The sequence below is a fragment of the Corythoichthys intestinalis genome, chromosome 7 (genome assembly GCF_030265065.1).
Source record: "Corythoichthys intestinalis isolate RoL2023-P3 chromosome 7, ASM3026506v1, whole genome shotgun sequence".
Classification (NCBI taxonomy): domain Eukaryota; kingdom Metazoa; phylum Chordata; class Actinopteri; order Syngnathiformes; family Syngnathidae; genus Corythoichthys; species Corythoichthys intestinalis.
Window position 1 is genome coordinate 5,973,673 of NC_080401.1, and position 10,997 is coordinate 5,984,669.

A 10,997-nucleotide genomic window follows, 5' to 3' on the forward strand; every position below is an offset into this window, starting at 1 on the left:
TAATTATACAGGCACGGCCTTTGATCACGCTGGCCTGTTCAATCACATGTTGTATCTAAAGCGCAGCAAAAAAAAAAAGAATCCACAGAGAGCCCTGACTTCAAAATTACTCTTACATTTCTATTTGGTACCAATAGACCACAGAAAACCAGAGTTCATGGTAGGAAATACAGTATGTTTCTCCACTAGAGGGCATTTATGCTTTTAGATGGGTGTTGTTTCATTTCTGTAGATTTTTCTAGGCGGAATTTGTAGATTTGGGGCGTGGGGGAGTTGGCCTAATATCGTGAAGTAATTGGTTATAGACAGGTTTCTGAGGTACTTCCGCTTTATTTCTGCATTTCTGCTCACGACTTCCATTTTACAAGGTCATGGGCTGAGAACCCCATAACAGGCACTTGAGATAGTGAGGCTCTGAGTTCAAGCAGTTTATTGTTAACAGAGCTGTAGAGTCTGTGGCGTTGAGCGTCTGGGCGAAGGTACCAAAAACACGAGGCATAGACAAGATCCTGGAACAAAGCAAATAGGTCGATGATCAGAGGAGTCCACACAGAAGTATTCACAATGCGAGAAGGCACTAACAGTGTACTGAAAGAGACGAGCCAGATACGTGGAGGAGCGCCGGCTGGTTTATGTGTGATGGTGATTGCTGACAACTGCTCCACCTGTCAGGTGCTGGGCCTGTACCGTATTTTTCGGACTAAAAGACGCACCTGAGTATAAGTCGCACCAGCCATAAAATGCCCAACGAAGAGGAAAAAAAAAAAAGAAGTCTCACTGGAGTATAAGTCACATTTCTGGGGGAAATTTACTTGATAAAATCCAACACATAGAACATATATGTCATCTTGGAAGGCAATTTGAAATAAAAATACAATAGAGAACAACATGCTGAATAAGTGTACCGTATAATAATGTAACATGATGCATGAACAATGAAATGCGAACGTAGTCGGTATGCTAACGTAACATAGCTATTAAGAGTTATTCATATAACTATAGCATAAAGAACATGCTAACAAGTTTACCAAACCATCAGTGTCACTCCAAAACACCAATGTAACATGTGAAATAATATAATAAAGTGTTAATAATTTCACACATAAGTCGCTCCAGAGTATAAGTCGCACCCCCAGCCAAACTATGACAAAAACTGCGACTTATAGTCCAAAAAATACAGTAATTGGATGAGAGACACACCCACACACTTGTCCAGCCCGTGGCATGACATACACGAACTCTAACCAAAACAACAATGGAGCTGGAGTGGCATCACTCATCAAAATCCCTCAAAAAAGGCAATTTGGAAACATTGCATCCATCTGTCATCATGGGAGGACAACATGATGAAATGGCTAAGAGTCACCACAAGGCAAGGCAAGGCAAATTTATTTGTATAGCACAAAGTGCTTTACATCACATAAAGGTCATAAAAATCACATTAAATCAAAAGAACGTGAAAACAAAGGCAATCGAAACAGCAAATAAAATTATACATAAAAATGGCATTATATTGAAGTCAGATATTGAAATAAAGCAGAAAAGGAATACAAAGCAAATAGCTTGTGCAAGTTCTCCTACTTGAAAAGATTAGAGAGGCCTGTAATTGCCAACATGGGTAAACCTCAGCCACGAGAGACTAAATGTGGAGAAAAAAAATCACACAGTTTGATTTTTAAAGAATGCATTTCCAAATTAGAGTGGAAAATAAGTATTTGGTCACCTACTGTACAAACAAGCAAGAGATTTCTGGCTGTCAAAGAGGTCTAACTTCTTCTAAGGAGGCTCCACTCGTTACCTGTATTAATGGCACCTGTTTTAACTCATTATCGGTATAAAAGACACCTGTCCACAAGCTCAGTCAGTCACACTCCAAACTCCACTATGGCCAAGACCAAAGAGCTGTCAAAGGACACCAAAGACAAAATTGCAGACCTGCACCAGCCTGGAAAAGACTGAATCTGCAATAGGTAAAATGCTTGGTGTAAAGAAATCAACTGTGGGAGCAATTATTAGAAAAGGGACATAGGGAAGAGACATACAAGACCACTGATAATCTCCCTCGATTTGGGGCTCCATGCAACATCTCACCCCGTGGCGTCAAAATGATAACAAGAACGGTGAGCAAAAATCCCAGAACCACACGGGGGGATCCTTGTGAATAACCTACAGAGAGCTGGGACCACAGTAACATGAACATCAGTAACACAATGCGCCGCCAGGGACTCAAATCCTGCACTGCCAGACGTGTCCCCCTGCTGAAGAAAGTACACGTCCAGGCCCGTCTGCAGTTTGCTAGAGAGCATTTGGATGATCCAGAAGAGGACTGGGAGAATGTGTTATGGTCAGATGAAACCAAAATAGAACTTTTTGGTAGAAACACAGGTTCTTGTGTTTGGAGGAGAAAGAATACTGAATTGCATCCGAAGAACACCATACCCACTGTGAAGCATGGGGGTGGAAACATCATGCTTTGGGCTGTTTTTTTGCAAAGGGACCTGGACGACTGATCCGCGTAAAGGAAAGAATGAATGGGGTCATGTATCGAGAGATTTTGAGTGAAAATCTCCTTCCATCAGCAAGGGCATTGAAGATGAGACGTGGCTAAGTCTTTCAGCATGACAATGATCCCAAACACACAGCCAGGGCAACAAAGGAGTGGCTTCGTAAGAAGCATTTCAAGGTCCTGGAGTGGCCTAGCCAGTCTCCAGATCTCAACCCCATAGAAAATCTGTGGAGGGAGTTGAAAGTCCGTGTTGCCCAACGACAGCCCCAAAACATCACTGCTCTAGAGGAGATCTGCATGGAGGAATGGGCCAAAATACCAGCAACAGTGTGTGAAAAGCTTGTGAAGAGTCACAGAAAATGTTTGGACTCCGTTATTGTCAACAAAGGGTACATAACAAAGTATTGAGATGAACTTTTGGTGTTGACCAAATACTTATTTTCCAACATGATTTGCAAATAAATTCTTTAAAAATCAAACAATGTGATTTTCTGGTTTTTTTTCCCACATTCTGTCTCTCATGGTTGAGGTTTACCCATGTTGACAATTACAGGCCTCTCTAATATTTTCAAGTGGGAGAACTTGCACAATTAGTGGTTGACTAAATATTTATTTGCCCCACTGTATGTGGTTTTCTGTTAGAAAGAATAGAAGAGAATAAATAAAGGATCAAGTGAATACACAGAAAGGTCTTATAGACAAGTTGGCCACAGGCCACAGACCACAGTTTTCTACTGGAGGTGCAAATCACCAATTGCATGATGATATGATACAATTAATTGGACAACGACATAATATTTGCCAACCTAACAAAGACTGCTATGATTTGATTCAATTTTAACAATCAGTTCCATTACACCAAAAGCATTTAAAAAAATACAAAGCAACTTTAATGTCTTTGACAATTACAAAAAATGAAAATAATAATTGAGGTTTTGATCGATTTCAATTCGATTGCGCTCAACATATCGATATATCGATCCAGAGCGATTAAATATTACACCCCTCTTTTCTACCCTCTGATTCTGGACAGTGATGTAATTTACAAATAAATTGAGTGTAAACCTTTGGGAACATCAGTCTTACAGAATAGGCAACTGGTGCAAAACATACACTATATGATCAATAATGTCTATTATGAGTAAGCACAGTAGCATGTACACTGTAATGACATCCAATGAACTAACAGAAGACTTTTCCAATTTTCTTGAGAATTGGTGATGACAGCAATGTTGTCTCAGATGTTTTATTTCCATTCTCGATTGACATGTGTTGAAATGTGAGCTAATATAATGTCATTTTTATTTCCAGTAAATGCTACTTCATCTTCTACTAGGATATTTTTAGCTCAGTGCAATTGTTATGTTGTGTCGTGCGGTGTTGTGTTCCTGTGTGTGGTTCAGAGGGTGGCATGTCTCTGAAGCGCTGACAGGCAGTGGAGGCGTTTACAATAAAAGTGCCTCGGAGAAGAATCCTCCAAAAGCAGCAGCAATAACAAACATCGCTGACGCTATCGGCATTTGACATTTACAGTATTTTAAGCAAATCATTTTCTTGCCTATGTCTCATTTATTGGCATTAGAGCAGCTTGCAAAAATAAAGGCCTGACAAGAAGGTTTTCAATCCTTGTCCGCAGTCCAGCATCAGTTAGAAAGGCCTTATCGCCAGCACACTCCTCCATCGGCAAGTTCAATATACAGTATACTAATTTTGGCAACTTCTTAAAAAGAATCTGTTCATAACAAATCAGGCGGCAAATGAACTGCTATTGCCAATTCTGATTCATAGACTTCATAACCTATTGACATCACACGGGAAACGGGGCCGATCCATTGGGGGCCTATTTTCAAAAACTTCAAATTCAAGTGTTTTCAAAACCAAAGCTGCTACCGACCTGAAACCAAAACAGGCACCTACCTTTGCCATATAAGGGTCTCCATGAACAGCAGCATCAGAAAATTCAAAGTCGTTCCCTTATAAAATCCTGATTCATTATTTTTTATATACGTATAACACAGCGGTCTCAAACCGACTCCACAAAGGGCCGCAGTGGGTCCTGGTTTTTGTTCCAACAGATCTAGCACAAACAGTTCAACCAATGAGGTTTCTACTAACATAAGCAGCACCTGATTGCAATCAACTGATTACACTTGTAAGAAACCAGATTGGTGAAAAGGTATTTGTCTCGTTTGGTTGGAATGAAATCCAGTACCCCCTGCGGCCCTTTGAGGACCGGTTTGAGACCACTGGTATAACACAACTTAAAATGGCTTTAAAAGTCTCAGATTTTACACTAGATGCACAAAAATCAGATAATCACCTATATTTTCAGGATCAATAGCAATATTTCACATATCATATAAGTTTTTGACCAAAATACCAACTTAATTTTTTTTTTAATTTACTGCAAGTTTTCAACATCTAATAAATCACTCAATTTGACATCAGAAACTGAATACTTAAGGAAAACATGCAGAATCAATTATGAATAATATGTAAACAGCTTATTAATAAATTCTATATACAATCACAACTTATTATAGAATAGCCCTTTATAATCGTTATACACTATATACTGTTAGCCAATGAGGCTAGCGGCCGCCTGATGTAAACAGAGCTTTTCTGGCGAAAATTCTTGTAAACAAATGCTTAAATCCCCGAATTCTTCACAGATATTGACGTAAACAGTCTCCATTCTTGGTTAAAAGCAAAGAAACCGTGCAGTTAGCGTTTATTTCACTTATATTGTCGAAGTACAAGGCTACTCTTTAAGTGAATGAGGCTAGCGCCCGCCTGGGGTTAACCGCATTTCTGACGAAAATTGTTGTGAATAAATGCTTAAATCCCCGAATTCTTCAAAGATATAGACGTAAAACAGTCTCAATTCTTGGTTAAAAGCAAAGAAACCGTGCAGTTCGTGTTTATTTTACGTATATTGTCGAAGTAGAATGCTACTCTGTTAGCGAATGAGACTAGCAGCCGCCTGACGTAAACAGAGCTTTTCTGGTGAAAATTCTTCAGAATAGATGCTTAAATCCCCTAATTCTTCAAAGATATGGACGTAAAACCGTCTCGATTCTTGGTTAAAAGCAACAAAAAAAAAAAGAATGTGCAGGTAGCATTTATTTCATGTAAATATTGCCAACTATGAGGCTAGTCAGTTACGAAAATTAGCCGCCTCCATGTGTAAACAAAGAAGAAAATTCCTGCGAATAAATGCTTCAATCACGCATGCATGGTACAAAACATATAATATCTACCTTGAATCTTCGAACAAATCACTCCTGAGACAATCCTTCTTGTTTGTATGCGGTACAGCTTTCTTAGTTCTTCAAAAATCCAAGTTTGAATCCAGTTTAGACATGAGCGTGTGCCGTCTTTACCTGACTATACCAATTGAAGCTCGGCCCCCTCTGATAAGGCGTGATGCAAAGAATGACGAAGTGTCACGTCAATAGGTAATGAAGTCTATGTCTGATTCAAACACTGCTAATACATTGCTACATTGATTTCCTCAGTAGTGGCAGTAGGAAGCTTTAATTCCGCTGTGTAGATACTCAAATGTTTTGGGTTGATGGTTTACCTCCAAAGTATAGTTAACATGCTCTAGTCTAGAGCATACATTCAAATCATCTCGGCGCTGCTGGCCGCATCAAGAATTTCACAACAAAAACACTTCTACTTTACATGAACATTTAATCAAACATACACATTTCTTTAGAACTGTGTAGAACTGTGTAAAGTTGCTTTTCTTTACTGCAACTTGTTACCAGACGCTTGGTTGTAATTCCTCATGCACAAATGAGCAGAGGTGGGTAGAGGAGCCAAAGATTTTACTCAAGTAAGAGTAATATATATTTTTTTCTCAGGACAAAGTTATCTATATGAACTGTTATTATTATACTGTACCATAACATATTACATAACCACATTAAGTCAAAGAAATACAACAACAACAAAAAAACCATTGAATTCCGGCGAGAGAAAAAAAAAAAATGCAGATATTAAGCATTATTTGTCCAAAGAGCATGAGTGCCCTCTAATAGAGTAAACATATTTCCTATTATGAAACTAAAAGGATCATATCTCTGTTTTTCCGTGGTCAATCAGTGCCAAATAAAAACTGGAATAGAGGATAAAATCCGCACTTTCAAGTCATGTTGACGGCGGCACACTTTGTAAAATACTTAATTTTATACGGTGCTTTAAAGACGCCGCACAATTGAACAGGCTGGCGTGATCATGAAATGGCAAGCTTGAATCTGATTGGTATAATGAAGTCTCTAGAAAGAAAAAAAAAGTAAAATCTAATATTTGGAATAAAGACGAAAAATGTAACAACTCGTCTAGCCCAAAGTAGCGGAGTGAGAGTAGCATTTCTTCTTCACCAATCTACTCAATTAAAAGTAGGGCTGTAAAACAATTACAATTTTTAATCGAGTTATTTACAGCTTAAAAAGTAATTAATTGTAATTAAATGCAATTCAAACCATCTCTAAAATATGCCATATTTTTCTGTAAATCATTGTTGGAATGGAAAGATAAGACAAAAGACGGATATATACATTCAGCATACTGTACATAAGTACTGTATTTGTTTATCATAACAATAAATCCACAAGATGGAATTAACATTATTAACATTCTTTCTGTTAAAGGGATCCACGGATAGAAAGACTTTTAGTTCTTAAAAGATAAATGTTAGTACAATTTATAGTAATTTTATATTAAAAACCCTGTTAATGTTTTCGTTTGAATAAAATTTGTAAAATGTTCAATCAAAAAATAAACTAGTAGCTCGCCATTGTTGACGTCGCCGAGCAGTGACGTCACATGGGCTCCCTGCCGTTCTTCCACAGTGTCTATAACTACATAAAGTAGTGATTGAAATACACCACAAGGTGTCAATGGCGAGTTTTAAATTATTTAGAAATAACGCCAATGACTGTGTTTGGTCCCTCGACTGATGCCGTAGTTCCCATCCATTGTACTTCACGGTCATTTGAGTGCTGGCTTCACAATGTACGGGACCTCTGATAGATTTTATATTGTGACTAAATATTGCATCCAGTGTATTTGTTGAGCTAAACGAAAAGTCTGAATAGAGTTTGACCAAAGTCTGAGTCAGTTTTATGTGTATTTTTCATAGCTGTTTTGATTGGGAATGCCAGTCATCTTTGCATTGTTGTTTAACTGTGTGAGACTAGGGCTTCATTAATGCAGATTGAAGCACTTTTCTTTTTGTGAACATTTTTTTTTTGAGAGATAGGAATATTATTTTTGTTGTGGTTTCACTAAATGATACTTATCTTTGTTGTGTAGGAATTGCCGAAGCTTATGCCAATAAACTGCGCGGTCCAATGAACGCCTGTGTCCACTTGCCATTCTCTGCCTCTTAGCTCTCAATGTGCAAAAAACGGCGTCATTGTAATCTGTTTGAGGCAATGCATGAGCGGATCATTCCACGCATGCGTTAAATGCGTCAAATATTTTAACGTGATTCATTAAAAAAAATAATTACCGCCCTTTAATGCGATAAATTTGACAGCACTAATCAAAAGTAAAAAGTATGTCTATGGAGTATAACTATTCTTAGAAGTAAATTTTTCTCAAAAAGTTACTACCCATCTCTGCAAATGGCTTGAAGGAGGAATCATTTGAGACCCACAGTGCTGTATTAGCTTAGCAATTGAAGGAATATATTTTCACATATTTTGTATGACTATACATATTTGTTCATTGCTGTTTGTTAATGTTGTCTTTTGTGCTAAAGTCTTATCCGTCTGTACGTTCCTCCACTACTATTTAAGTGCAGGATTTGGACTTAGGAACTTGTGAATGAAGTCGTTTAAATCCTGACTTATATATGTATATACAGTGCCTTGCAAAAGTATTCGGCCCCCTTGAACCTTGCAACCTTTCGCCACATTTCAGGCTTCAAACATAAAGATATAAAATTTTAAATTTTTGTCAAGAATCAACAACAAGTGGGACACAATCGTGAAGTGGAACAAAATTTATTGGATAATTTAAACTTTTTTAACAAATAAAAAACTGAAAAGTGGGGCGTGCAATATTATTCGGCCCCCTTGCGTTAATACTTTGTAGCGCCACCTTTTGCTCCAATTACAGCTGCAAGTCGCTTGGGGTATGTTTCTATCAGTTTTGCACATCGAGAGACTGACATTCTTGCCCATTCTTCCTTGCAAAACAGCTCGAGCTCAGTGAGGTTGGATGGAGATTGTTTGTGAACAGCAGTCTTCAGCTCTTTCCACAGATTCTCGACTGGATTCAGGTCTGGACTTTGACTTGGCCATTCTAACACCTGGATACGCTTATTTTTGAACCATTCCATTGTAGATTTGGCTTTATGTTTTGGATCATTGTCCTGTTGGAAGATAAATCTCCGTCCCAGTCTCAGGCCTTGTGCAGATACCAACAGGTTTTCTTCCAGAATGTTCCTGTATTTGGCTGCATCCATCTTCCCGTCAATTTTAACCATCTTCCCTGTCCCTGCTGAAGAAAAGCAGGCCCAAACCATGATGCTGCCACCACCATGTTTGACAGTGGGGATGGTGTGTTCAGGGGTGATGAGCTGTGTTGCTTTTACGCCAAACATATCGTTTTGCATTGTGGCCAAAAAGTTCAATTTTGGTTTCATCTGACCGGAGCACCTTCTTCCACATGTTTGGTGTGTCTCCCAGGTGGCTTGTGGCAAACTTTAAACGAGACTTTTTATGGATATCTTTGAGAAATGGCTTTCTTCTTGCCACTTTTCCATAAAGGCCAGATTTGTGCAGTGTACGACTGATTGTTGTCCTATGGACAGACTCTCCCACCTCAGCTGTAGATCTCTGCAGTTCATCCAGAGTGATCAGGGGCCTCTTGGCTGCATCTCTGATCAGTTTTCTCCTTGTTTGAGAAGAAAGTTTGGAAGGACGGCCGGGTCTTGGTAGATTTGCAGTGGACTGATGCTCCTTCCATTTCAATATGATGGCTTGCACAGTGCTCCTTGAGATGTTTAAAGCTTGGGAAATCTTTTTGTATCCAAATCCGGCTTTAAACTTCTCCACAACAGTATCTCGGACCTGCCTGGTGTGTTCCTTGGTTTTCATAATGCTCTCTGCACTTTAAACAGAACCCTGAGACTATCACAGAGCAGGTGCATTTATACGGAGACTTTCTTTTTATCATCATCGGTCATTTAGGACAACATTGGGTCATTCAGAGATCCTCACTGAACTTCTGGAGTGAGTTTGCTGCACTGAAAGTAAAGGGGCCGAATAATATTGCACGCCCCACTTTTCAGTTTTTTATTTGTTAAAAAAGTTTAAATTATCCAATAAATGTTGTTCCACTTCACGATTGTGTCCCACTTGTTGTTGATTCTTGACAAAAAAATTAAATTTCATATCTTTATGTTTGAAGCCTGAAATGTGCCGAAAGGTTGCAAGATTCAAGGGGGCCGAATACTTTCGCAAGGCACTGTATATACATATATATATATATATATATACATATATATATATACGTATATATATATATATATACGTATATATATACATATATATACGTGTATATATATATATACACATATATATACATACACATATATATACATATATATGCATATATATGCATATATATATACATATACACACACACACACACACACACACACACACATATATATATATATATATATATATATATTTTTTTTTTTTTATTTATTCTTTTTAATTCACAAGTATCATTTTGTGCAGTAATTTTCACTAAAACACAGTGTGGGGGATTTACGGCCAGCTTTGAACTGTGGTCCGTTCCATATGTTGTCCAATGCTGGCATCTCTCGGCTGAAAAAAGTACTGGTGGTAGACTTTGGTCAAAACAGAAATGGTAAATGGTAAATGGTGTTATACTTATATAGCGCTTTTCCACCTTTCAAGGCGCTCAAATGAAAGATTTTACTTTCGTTTTGCCATCAACAAGACACGAGAGAAGAGGAAAGTTTGACGACAGAGTAAAGGGATTGGAATATGGCGTCTAATGAGGACGACTTGATCAAATATTTAATAATTTGTCACTTACAAATCTAACGCTACAATTCTAACACTGCTTCTCAATAAACTCAGCCCAAATGCATAACGTGGTCTTATCTGTTATAGAAGAGTGCATTCTTAATTACTAGTTATTAAATATTTAAAAACCCTAATATATTTTTCATCCTTGTCGATCTATTGGTAATATGGTATGGAGGACCAGGAGTGCAAAAATTAAATAAATAAATACACAATTAAATAAATTATTAAATGTGTCATTAAATTGTGTCATTTATTTATTTATTTATTTTTTAAATTTTATTTCAATATGTGTTTCAACATTTATTTATTTATATATATATATATATTTTTTCAATATTTATTTATTTATTTCAATTTATATTCATTTATTTCTATCTTAAATTATTTATTTCAATTTTTAGTTAATAATT